Source organism: Nanorana parkeri, unplaced genomic scaffold, assembly GCF_000935625.1.
Source record: "Nanorana parkeri isolate BGI_ZX_2015 unplaced genomic scaffold, ASM93562v1 scaffold593, whole genome shotgun sequence".
In the NCBI taxonomy this organism is placed as follows: domain Eukaryota; kingdom Metazoa; phylum Chordata; class Amphibia; order Anura; family Dicroglossidae; genus Nanorana; species Nanorana parkeri.
In genome coordinates this window covers 150,527-163,659 of record NW_017306861.1, presented here as the reverse complement: position 1 = coordinate 163,659, position 13,133 = coordinate 150,527, and the positions used below count along the sequence as shown (strand labels likewise).

The window sequence follows — 13,133 nt, the reverse complement described above, 5'->3', positions numbered from 1 at the left end:
TTTGCCGTTGATGTCACTTTAACTATCAAAAGTGTTATTCTGCACTAAAACATTTATCTTATCTCTTAATTATTTTGTTTGTTTTTCCCAATTTTGGGATGAACCAATCATTTTTGGCTTTTAATTTCTTAATGATCTGCACAGCGGGAGGCGTTGCAGGTGTGTGTCCATTGCCTAAATACACTGTGATACAAGGTGTCCATCTTTATTATCTCAGAAAGTTGGGAGGTATATATCTATGATAATCATCCCAAAGTCCCGCATCTTGTCTAGATCCATAGAATAACACAGAAGGGGACCCGTTCACCTGCTGGGTATTTGATTTACTTTATTTGGTTGCATTCTTCATACTGTAAAATGCATGAACAATCCAACAGAGAAAGGAGACAACTAATACTGTCCTTTACAGATGGGTGGATGGGTGGAGCTGAAAACTCAAGCACACAAATTTCTCCAACTAAATTCCTGCGATATATAAGAAGCCAATGGGGGATTCAACACGTCACCATCTACTTTAAACTGGATGGACTGATGTGATTTTTTTACAGGCACCTCAGTAAACACATTAGGAAAGGTACCTTTTTTCTTTTCCTTCTTTGTTGCAGGTTTGCTGACTGGTGCCACCTCAGTTGAAGTGCTGGTCGTAGACTCTACATCAGTAGACATGTTTGGAGGCCGGACTCACAATGTCAGTATCATTAAAAAAAAAATAAAGACAAACAACTATAGACGTTCCACGGTTCAAAGCTCAGTAGATGGCCATTTTTAGTTCTAAAAGACAAAAATCATATTAATCAATTAAGGTATGTACTTGAAAGACACATTCAAATTCAAATATTAATAATGTTCTTATAATATATTTATTTAAGGAGAAAACTTGCATCAAACAACATCAGCAATTTAGACATTTAATTTAAAGTATATCTAAAGCAAAAATGTCTACGTTAGATAGAGTAGGGAATGACTAAAACCACTGTCAGGATTTCGTACCATCTGAATTTTATTAGGAGGACTTACCTCCGCTTCCTGCCTGGTGGGCCGCCAGAATCTTAGCAACTAATGACCTTGGGTTTATTTGCCTGGACAATAATCAAACCAAAATTTCTGGCTGAACCCAGAAATTGAATCAACGCTGGACAGTTTGCTTATCACTAAAAAACTAACATTAGTTTATTCAGTCTGGTCCCTGAAGGTGTTGCACCCACACAGAAGGAAACAGTGAAGGTGACATACTAGTACTTGACACTGCATCCTCAGAGAGTAGAAGTACCCGCTGACTGAAGTCCTCCCAATTTCGGCACATCTTCATCCACCTTCTGTCTCCAAGAATTAGGAACACCCATTTCTTTAGGTATAGAGTAGTTGCTTGGGGCACATTCACAGAACAACTTCTGCTATCATCTTCTCCTTCTCACTCTCTCCCTACACAGAAGATGCCAACCTTGACTTCCAATACCAGTACTTCTGCCATAAACCTCAGAAAGGCAGAAGCAACTTGGAAGATGGTAGCTAAAGAACTCTATTCCACTCCTAAAAATGCAGCCTTTATATTGGCCACACATATGGCAATTTTCTGCCAATTTCAAGCAGTTTCAAATAGCTTCCCATCACCAAATTGATGGGATCAAGGCAACCTTATTGTTTTTTGGTTCTGACTGACACTGTTGGTGGTAGGTTGCTTTGATCCATGAAACTGCTTTCGCAGTCGAAAGCTTGTAGAATTTGTTGAATTAGCCTGGAAATTGGCATATGTGTGACCAGCCTTTGACTTCACTTCCAAACATCACAAACCAAAACCTAAATCCCCAAAACCTCATTACAAGTACATGATGGTGATGCATTTATACCACAACTGATGCGTTTATACACTCTTATCTCAATGTTCCACACATTTTGGTATTGTCATACTGCTACTCTGCAACATGTTTTTTTTTTTTCTTTTATTGATTAAACAGGCTTATATTTCTAGCTTATGTGAGACTTGGTGAAAGAAAAATGGCATCAGTTTAATCTCATTTGACATTTTCGCCCAACTGGATAAGTGCGACACCGCTCAATAAGGCAAGCATGTTGTGCGGGAGGATTAAGAGAAAGCTTTTTATTCCTCCAGCCTGCAGTGTGACTTTCAGCTAATTGGTATGTGAAGAATTGTATGTATAACATAAGTAAACTGACATTATTTCTATTTAACCAAAGTATTACAAACAAATATCATTATAAAGTATTCCTTTTACATCAGCCTTCCTGATTCCTTCATCATCTATTTGACATAGTGCTTCATGTGAAGAATTGTAAATGTAAAATGCTCATGATATTTCCTCCCCTCTGTGTCCCCTCTTCCGACTTCATTGCAATCAACTGCACAATGATCAACAGGCCAGGGTGCTTAGTGTAATTCTTGATTCTGACCTTTCCTTTTATCCCCACATTGAATCATTATCAAAATCTAGCCAACTTAACCTCATTTCCCAAATCCGACCCATTTTAACAAATGACACCACTAGGCTTCTAAGTCACTTCCTTGTAATCTCTTGCCTTGACTATTGTTACTTCTTCCTCATTGATCTACCTGTACACAGGCTATCCCCCTTCAGTCTAGAATGAATCCTGCTGCCACACTCATCTAAGGAGTAAAATTCAAAATACTAACATACAAAGCCATCTACAACTCTGCCCCCAGCTATATCTCCACCTCATTTCAAAATATCACCTAAACCGTCCTCTCCACTTCTCCACTTCTCTAAAGACATCCTTCTGTCTAGCTCCCTTGTCACCTCCTCCCTTGCCTCCTCCAGAGGCTCTATCATCCTTTGGAACTGTATACCCCAATCTGTCTGCTTGTTTCCTACTCTGCCCATCTTTAGGCGATCCTTGAAAACTCATCTGTTTAGGAAAGCCTATCCCACCGCCACATAATAACTGTACTTCTTCTTCCATCAGCTCATCCCTCACAATGAATGCATCCCTTGCTCCTCCTACTTGCATGTAAGCTCTCACATGCAGGGCCCTCCTAACCAACCTGTATTGAATTGTATTGGAACTGTACTGTCTCCCTTCATTTTTTAAACTGCTGGAGCTATATAAATTCTGATTAATAATAATAACAAGGCTTGTTCTGTAAACCTCTAAGGGGTCTATTCACGAAGCTGCCGAAGGATCTGGCAATAGCTTCGGCCGATCCTTCGGCCCCAGGACCCCTTCGGTTCAGTAGAACCGAAGGGGTGCTGTACGGGCTATTCACAATAGCACAGCTCCCGAACATGGCCGAGTGGCTCAGCCGAGCCGAACGCATATGCATCGGCTCGGTTGAGCCGTGCTGAAAGCCGAAGCTGGCTGAGCGGCCGGCCATTGGCCGGCCGACAGCCTGCTTCTGACAGCTGGGCGGAGCCAGCCGTGATCTTACGGCTGGCTCCGGCCACTTTCAGAGAGATCAGCGTCCCTGGTTACCTGCTAACCAGGGACACTGATCTCCAAACAGCTAACTCTCCCTGGCGGCCCGGGAGTCTCCTGCTCCCGACCGGCAAGGAGAGAAGCACTGCTGTGTCTTTTTTTCTTTATTAGCCAATAGTAATGTACCAATGTTTTTCAATGGGAAAATGTCTCTTTTTTTTTTTTTTCTATTCTGACATCGCTCCGTGTCAGAATAAAGAAAAAAAAAGACACAGCGGTGTTTCTCTCCTGGGTGGCCGGGAGCGGGAGGCTCCCAGAGCGCCCGGGAGAGTTTTTTTTTTCGTTTTTTTTCGGCAGCAGCAGAGCCGCCGGACAATAGGAAACTATTGGGCGGAGCTAGCTGTCACTGCTAGCTCCGCACAATCGTTTTCTATTTACTTTTTTTACCTTTTTTAACACTTTTTCTGTTCTGCTCGGTACCTCTGAGGGACAGTGCAGAACAGCCGAGCCGAATGTCGCTCAGCAAAAATATGAAAATGTCGCTCAGCAAAAATATGAAAGAGGAAGCTTGAATAAGTGGAAAAGTCATAATTCCTTTTATATTTATAATTCATTTAGCTTAATATGCAATAATAACTCATAATATGCACTCATCGAGAATACACTATACTTTTCCTTTTGAACCTGCTCAGCGTTTTCCAGCACAACTTTGAAGCCTAATGAAAGCAAATTGGTTTCTATCATGTTTTTGTGCACCGGTAATACCAAGCATGTTCCAAGTGCATTAATAGCCCTAGAGCTGCTTGGTGATTCACTTTGTAGGGAAGGCTGGTTGGAGTTAACGCTGGATGACCCTAGCACAGGGAGCCTTCATGGGGGGCATGGCAACCAAATGATAGACGTACAAGACTTAATCTCTGAATACATCTGTATTGCATGATCTCATAGAAAAACAATGTTTTGTGACTGTGCAGGGACCCTCCATCAGATATGTGATCACGTGCCTGTGTTTTAAAATGTAACTCCTGAGTTTATAGTGTCACTTTCAGCTCAAACATTAACATGCATTCCTCAACATTTTTTTTTTTAACACTAAATCCCAAGCCTGCACTTACCTGCCAGTATCTGAATGACTATTATTTATACAGAAATATCTCTTTCTGGACAGGGAATGCTCAAAGCAATGCACTACATCTGTAGCACGCAGCTTAGAGCACTTCTGGAAAAGCTCTGTCAAAACTCAAATGAAAAAGTAGTCCCGAATGTATCAAAATAAATCTAGGCCGCATTATGAAATAATGCATAGGAGATCTCCTTAAAGTGACGAGGAGAATCCTCCCATAGACAGATGTCAATGGAGCCGGTGTCTACATTGTAAGATTTCCTTTCACCTTTTGTTACGATGACAATGGCGACATTTTGGATTTGCCATCACTTTTGAACCCAGTGACAATGGTCACCAGGGCACATGGAGAGGCCTAATCTAAAGCTGACAGGGCTCCAACCTTTGCATACTATATCCAAAGTAAAAAAAAAAAAAGGTTCTGGAGGATGAAGTTATAGTAGCTCGATCAAGCTGTCACAATTGCTAAATATTCTAAATATTAAAGCGGAACTTCACCTCCTCCCATGTGTGTGGTTTTGCTTAACCCCTCTTACCTCACTGGTGGGATCCACATGGGCATACTTACCAGCTCAGTGAATACTGCTCCGTCGCCACAAACTGGATTCCGCGCCACCATTGTCTTTCCTGATGTTTTCAGGAGCTGGTTTCTACTCTTTCCATTATACTCCACCCTGACCACGGCTTACATTTTGTTGTCTATTTAGAAAAGGCAAGCCATGGTACTAAGCCTGTGTTTGACCCAAAGTTCTCTCTTCTTCATGCAGCAAAGAGAACTCTGTGAGTTACCTTGACAGGTCACATGTCCAAGCTCTCCTCCCAGCACTTTGTTTTTATCCTCCCATTCATGTTTATTGTCCTGCGCCAATGGAGCGCTATGCACATTTGTGAGGCTCTTTTTTTGGCTGCCGTGTGACCGTACTGCTGTTTTTTTAAACATACTCCTTAGTGATTAATTACTAGTGATTTAAGTAATGTTACAAAAAAAAAATCACTCCTATAGCTCTAGAGCAGTGGTGGTCAAATTTCATGATATAGTGGTCCTCAAGCGTAGCCCCCAACATCACCAAAGGGCCACACATAACAATCACTAGTTGTAATGCTACAGAAAGCGGTCAGAGACTGTATCAAGTATGTTAGAATAGATCGTCAGAGGCTGCAGACATGCTATTGCGATTGTTGTAAACTGGGGATCTACTTTAGAAGACAGTTTTAGCCTTGAGACAGATCACATGAGACTGCTAGAGATCATTGCTATTGTGGCCCCTTTACAAACCAATGCTTCCACATTTGTGCTCCTTACACTCCCCTTAAAAGAGTTCCCAGCATATAATATCCTGTTATACTGTATCATCTGTATCATCAGTATTGTAATATGAATACATACTGTAGTTGTTTTTGATAATGCAATCAAAGCTTACTTGAAGAAAATTTCCAGTGTGGTTTGCATCTCTTTCCCTGCTGCTTCATGTGATGCAGTCAAGACTACATATCCCACAATGCATTGCTTCCAGCAAGCAATGTTGATGTTACATTGTTCAGAAGTTGAGTTGTAGTTTAGGCAGCAGGTGACACAAGGAAGGAGATACTCACAGGACTGAGACGGTGAGTGTCGGTGCATTGATGAAGTACATCCTATGGCCATCTTCAAAGAGTAAGTTTACACACTTCTAGATCGATATGACTAATAGGAATGGGATAGAACATATGGGAATTCAATATAGAAATACATAGTTTTATTGTTTGACCATAGATACCTTTTAAAATTGTGCCAGATTTTGGGCCCATTCACACCGAATCCATTATGTTGAGATCTGTTTTTTTAATGGATGATAACAGAATGGCACTAAAAAAAAAGGGTGTGAATGGGGCTAGTTCACACCATTCTGTTCCGTTGCGTTGAAAAAAAGTAGAACATGCACTACTTTTTTTTCAGCGCAAAGTAATGCAACAGATTCGGTATGAACTAGCCCCATTCACACCCACTCATTTTTGGTGCCCTTCTATTAGAATCCTTTAAAAAACGGATTGCAAAGCAAAGAATTAGAAGGAAATCGGTAGGCACAATTGCAAGTCAATGGACCCTCCGTTGACTTGTGATTTCCTTCCGATTTTGGTGTCAATGGGCTCTTAATATTTGTAAAAAAAAACATGAAAAGGAATTGAAAGCGCAGAAAAAATAAGGTAGTGTGAAAAAATAAACCAAACCATTTAACTACTAGATGTCTAAAGAATATTATTAATTCACTGGCCTGAGTAAGCACCTAGATAAGGGAGACACAGACTAATGCCTTTAAGAGCTATGAGGACCGCAAAGCCAAAGAGCAGCAGGTTGGGCACCAGGGTTCCAGAGCTAAAGAGATATTAAAGTCAAAAGGTATTTAAGCCATTTTAAATGCTGAATTAAATCATTTTAAATCACTTGCAATGGATGCTGCTTGATGTTTATATTAAGTTCCTGCAGAGTCAGCTGGTCCCCTGAGCTCCTTGCACTTGCAGGGTCCTATGGAGTGTCCTTTTTGGTGCTAGTAAGCTGTGTGTTTCTAATTAAACATACAGGCACAGCAAGGCATGCTACCAGTAGATGGACAGCTGCATGAGACTGAGCTGTTCCTAGTGATCTGGTACTGGTCAGGAAATTCAGGGAAGCCGAGCGGAGAGAGTTGGAGCTGTTTGGAAATATAATGACTGTAAGTGTTTAGGCAAAAATGTAAAACAATACTCTGCTGGGCAATGTATATTTGTTTGATCTGGATTTATTATTGAAAAAAAGACAGAGTTTAATACTACTTTAAACATTCAATGTACCCCGTACATACTCAGAGGTTGGCTTTCAGTACTGTAATGAGTTGACTCTGGCACTTACACATAAAAATATTGCTTAGCTGGGCTTAGCATAGCTGGCTCACGGTCACAATTGCACACTGGTACACCTTACAGAGAAGGCTACTATTCCTAGCTCGGTCTCATCCTAGACCTCCGGTTTACATTGACAAGCAGGCAAGACAAGGATAGCATATTACACACAGCTCACAGCAAAACCAAATTACAGGAAGATAAACCCAGGAGACTGGAACTTCAGAACAGCTGTCAGGGTTACGTAACTTTCCTCCTTTGAAACATTATGTACCCTGCAGCAATACAAAAAAAAAATACCTTCTGCGGAGGAACATCCGTTCCCCTGCAAATATGAGGCACCAATCAACCTCCCGGAATATTTTGTCAGAGTAGATACACAGAAAATGCAAAGATGACTATGGGTCTGCGTGATTTCATTGATGAACTTAAAAATGAAGTACAATACCAATACTAAGCTGTTTATAGACTTATCCAATATAAATGAGAGTCTCTATCTAGACTACACTTTGTATATAAACAAAGAAGAACACCGGTGTGCAGGTACATAGACGGCAGTGAAGGAGCTCTATATCACTTTTAGTAGAGTGAGTCAAAAATGCATTAGCAGCTCTCTGATTTCCAACATCCTACAAGGTTGAGAGCCTGTGCCACCCATTCTATGTCTGTGACTCCCTAGGTTAGGGGTAGACAACCTCGGCACTCCAGCTGTTGTGGAACTAGACGTTCCATTAAGCATTGAAAGAGTGGCAGCCACAGGCATCATTCCCAGAGGCAGAGGCAATATGACAGGATTTGTAGTTTTACTACAGATGGAGTGCCAAGGTTGCCTAAACCTGCCCTAGGCAGTAGCACCAGAATCAGGGTGATGGACTCAGAACAAGCACCTTTAAGAAAAAGTCAGCCATAACCCCAGGATGCTCCTCCCCCTAATCCCTAATTCACTTGCCTACCCCTCCTCCTACTCTTTGGTTGCTCTGCCTTTAAAAAAGTCTTATGTAACTCACCATATTATTATTATTATTATTCAGGATGTATAAACCAACAGTTTTTGCAGCGCTTTACAATATAAGGAAGACATTACAGTTATAATCCAATTCAAGACAAGATGGTTAGCAGGGCCCTGCCCGTGAGAGCTTACAATCTAAAAGATAGAGATGTCCTGCATTTGTTCATGCAATACATCATTATGGCCACTACTGTTGTCATATGTTTACTATACTCGAATCAGGCGTTTCCTTGTTGGCTGTAAATGGTCAAAATGATCCTTCATTAAAAATATTGAACACTATACAAAGTCAGATTTTGTAGTTGCCATTTTTCTTTCCAGGTTCATTAGCCTAAGGGTTGTGTTTATAAACTGTTCACACAGCGAACAGCTCTGCAAATGAGATTCACAGTGAATTATGGCCACTGGACGGAGCCGAGAAGCACAGGAATATTCTATGCTCCTTGGCTCCATCTAGTGCCATAGTACACCCCGAAGTCCTAAGTCCCCTAAGTGGTATCCATAGTACTGACACAGAGGATTAAGCCTGCCGTTATTTTTACTTCAAAGGATGGAATGTATAACTGTGTTAACCCTGGTAAGTTATTGTGCCCAGAATTTGACTTTTAATTTAACCCTGTAATGGTTTCCTTAGCTTATGTCAAGGCAAAATAAAGAAAACAATACATATTTCATACCCCCCTGCAATACAGGGAACATTTCTCTTTGTTTTATCCCTTTAAACACACTGTACAGAAAAATGTTGATGTGCCAAAAATATAGTGTGCTCATAATTTCCTCTTTGACATGAGAACACAGCGTATTTTTGGCTGTGAGTTCCAAAGAACGTGTTGTCGGGCCTGCCTACTTCATTTCTGTTGTATTAGGGCTTATTCGGATAGATGACCACTGTTGAGAATTTGTGATTCTTGCAGGCAGAGAAACTAAAACCATAAAAACATATTGTGTGCAGACAGCCACGGACAGATTTGTACAAGGTGCATGGGGCTGGCGCTAAGGCTACGAGCAGTTATAGGCGATTAAGGCTTCTGACCGCCCCTGGAAGCAGACAGTTTGTATTCAGAACCCGGCAGTTCCGGTCACTGACAGACTGGAAGCAGCTAATCATCCAGTATGAATGCGGCCATAGTGCTGCTGTATCCAGATACAGAGTTTAGCAGCAGCAGCCTATTCGCCCATCTGAATACGCCCTTACAGCAGGGGTAGGCAAACTCCAGCCCTCCAGCTGCGGTGATACAACATATCCCATCATGCATCTGCCTCTAAAAGTGTTGCTTGTGGCTGCCTAAGTCTTGCAATGCCTAATGGGTTTTGTAGTTGCACCACAGGTGGATGGCTAGAGTTTGCCTACCCCTGCCTAAAGCTGGCCATACCCTGGTCTAATATCACAAATTCCTCCATCCACGCTAAGCAGCATGGATAGAGGAACCCCCCGCTGTTTCCACTGTATTCTGACAGCGGCTGGTGGCTGATCAGCTGCAAGCAGCATTTGGCCAAAGATTTTCCATACGGCTCCTTTGATCTTTCTAATCGAGAGATGCAGAGCAGAAGGGTGCAGACAGGGCCGCCCACTGTGCGAATTCCAGCCGGCTCCTCAAATGGATCGCCATACATTATGTCACATTTCACATTTGTCGAGCAAGGTGAATGGGACTGCATGCCAAACACAGTTGTGGTAGATTCATAAAAATTCATTGGGTGCAAAAATAAATGCTTTCCAGAGGGCAATAGAGCAGCAGCTGCCCGGCATTCACTGTCCGTGTCCATCACCAGCATTGTGACAACTGATGTATCCAGTGGTACAGTAGACTGGTACCCTCTTCCTCATATCATCACACTCAAGGATCTGCTACTGGGCAGACCAAAGGAAATGTTCATGTTACATGACGTGGACACTCAAAGAAGGACCCTCCACCTTGGAAAGTGTGAAGAGAGAAGACTTGCGACCCAGTGTGTCACCTGACCATGGTGAGTATTTTGGCCATTTAGAATAGGTGTTTTGTTTTTTTAAAACTAGCCTAGCATTTAGTTAGGGATGGGGGTCAAGGGTTAGGGTAGGGGGAACTACTGGGTGTTCAGTTTTAAATAGAACCTGCCTTGAGAGAAATAAATGGGCTGCCATCAATGACCTTATTTTGAAAATTGCAGTTGCCTGGCTGTCATTTGCATACCCTAGGTACAATGCCATCTCAGTCACTGAGGGAGCTGAGTTGCTGATGAGGCAAATAAATCCTAATGTGATCTACATGCTTGCTCTTGATCAGTGCCTCTGAAGACAATGTAACAAAACGATCTACGTGGCTGCCCAGTAAGAAGAAGGTGAGCAGTGCCCACACATCCAATGGCAATCTTGTTTTTAGATGCATGCTTTTCAGTAGCACATGGAGCTGGAGTGATGAAAGAAAATTTCAATTCTCGCTGCCAGACACTGAAAGGCAATTAGTGTCCCTAAAAATAACATTTGTTATTGCTCACTAAATTATAACACAATTTCAGTCCTACGATCCTGCTCCATATCTGACTTCTAATTTTCTCACAATCTTTCCCCGAGCTTGGCATTTCGCAGTGGCCGGGGCCCTTCATAAACAGAAAGGACTGAGTCATCTGAAAATGAGAAAACATGTGGTGTAAAATGTAGCTGAATTGAGGACAAAACCACAATGTTTTCAAATTATGTTAATTAAATCAAAACTATTAAAACTTTCCACTGGCAGTAAATCTTGGGAGATATCCATTTCTGTAGACCTACATAATTGGATTTTGTTCCAAAAATGGCTTTATGTTGGCTCTGAGACCCATTTTAGATGTGGAATTTTTCTATCATGAAGCAGATTCCTGTGAGAAAAGTCTCAGGTGAAAGCTCGCACTCCCGGATGAGGACTGGGGGAGCATTCCCCACAATGAAGCTGAATTTGTTCAGCTTTACCTCTCTGGAACCGGTGCATTGCCCTAGAGTCAGAAAATGGCAGCCTTCAAGCGATGCTTCTCAAGCAAGTGTCTTAATAGATTATTTTGTATTGGAACTAAAAGAACCAATCAGTCACTGGCACAAAATGTATACCAGTTTGCCGTTTTCTTCATGTCTGCAGTAGAAACTCACTATCTTGGTTTTGGGGTCCACAAGACTGAGACTTACTAAAATGCAGAAAGGTTAAAAGAATCAACAATACCCCCCAACCACCCCCCCCCCCTTTCCCACCCTGTATCTGAGTCATGTAAAAAATGACAATATTTGGCATCCCTTGCATCCCCACAGATGCGAATGTTGTCTCTTTTAGCACCAGAAGGTGCTGTGTACACATGAAGTTTATTCTCTGCATCACTACTATGGAAAAAAACACGTCCTACAGATGCTGAGATGCTGAAAATTCAAATAACGTTTCTTCCTCAAAGAACAATTGTGCCTTTGGTACAAGTTGTCCTTTATCTCTCCTTCTGCATAATGATGATTTTTGATCGATGCACATTTTTGATGCAGTGTAATGCATTTTTTATGCTTTTGCTTTGGCCAATGACAAGCATTATTTGCCGTGATATCATTACCCGTCATTCTTCTATTATCTGCTTCCTGCTTGTTCTGTGTTGTGCTGTATAGTTGTGCCTTCTGAGCACTCAGTCATGTCAGAAATGACATGTTTTTTGGCACAGTTCGCAGTTACTGCTGCACTTTTGATAGCACCGTCCCAATCTCGTAGGACCACTGAAGCTTACAGCAATCCCTGTAGTTGTGCCTGCTGAGATCATACAGCAATGTCCGTGCCCCCCACCACACACAAACACACACACTCAATCAAGCTTTGCATGCATAGAATCAAAATATATAAATAGAATTAAGCTATTCATGTATACCATCCATGTATGTTGTCAAAAATTGCCTAAATACAGGCCTATGCAAGAATTACATTAAAGGAAATACACACTGTAAGAAAGTTTTTACTTTCATGCAATCCATGAAGTAGGTAACGCAAGGAGATGACTATCTGAATAGTGGCAGGGAATGCTCATTTACTTGTGAGCAGTTTAAAATGAATTCTCAGTGCAGTTTCTCACCAGTATTCCATATAGGCATTTATATATACAACTCAAGCAGATGAAGTCCACGAATGCTGAATCCACGAATTAGAACAATAGCATAAGTTTCATTCAAGTATACCAAATATGGCATAGGTTCCATTCCATCCATCTATAACAAATATAGCATAGGTTCCATCTCAATATACCAAATATGGCATAGGTTCCATCCAAGTATACCAAATGTGGCATAGGTTCCATCCAAGTATACCAAATATGGCATAGGTTCCATCCAAGTATACCAATTATGGCATATGTTCCATCCAAGTATATCAAATATGGCATAGGATCCATCCAAGTATACCAAATATGGCATAGGTTCCATCCAAGTATACCAAATATGGCATAGGTTTCATCCAAGTATACCAAATATGGCATAGGTTCCATCCAAGTATACCAAATATGACATAGGTTCCACCTAAGTATACCAAATATGGCATAGGTTCCATCCAAGTATACCAAATGTGGCATAGGTTCCATCCAAGTATACCAAATATGGCATAGGTTCCATCCAAGTATACCAATTATGGCATATGTTCCATCCAAGTATATCAAATATGGCATAGGATCCATCCAAGTATACCAAATATGGCATAGGTTCCATCCAAGTATACCAAATATGGCATAGGTTTCATCCAAGTATACCAAATATGGCATAGGTTCCATCCAAGTATACCAAATATG

General features: G+C 41.4%; 1 long non-coding RNA gene across 1 annotated transcript in view; it reads right to left on the bottom strand.

Annotated features, from left to right (window-relative positions):
* Nucleotides 1-573: 573 nt before the first annotated feature.
* The window catches only part of LOC108792047, a 64,035-nt gene continuing 51,475 nt past the window's right edge, over nucleotides 574-13,133 (bottom strand). Inside the window, exon 4 of the long non-coding RNA XR_001941536.1 lies at nucleotides 574-771. This is a non-coding gene — a long non-coding RNA (uncharacterized LOC108792047). The remainder of the gene's footprint in view (nucleotides 772-13,133) is intronic.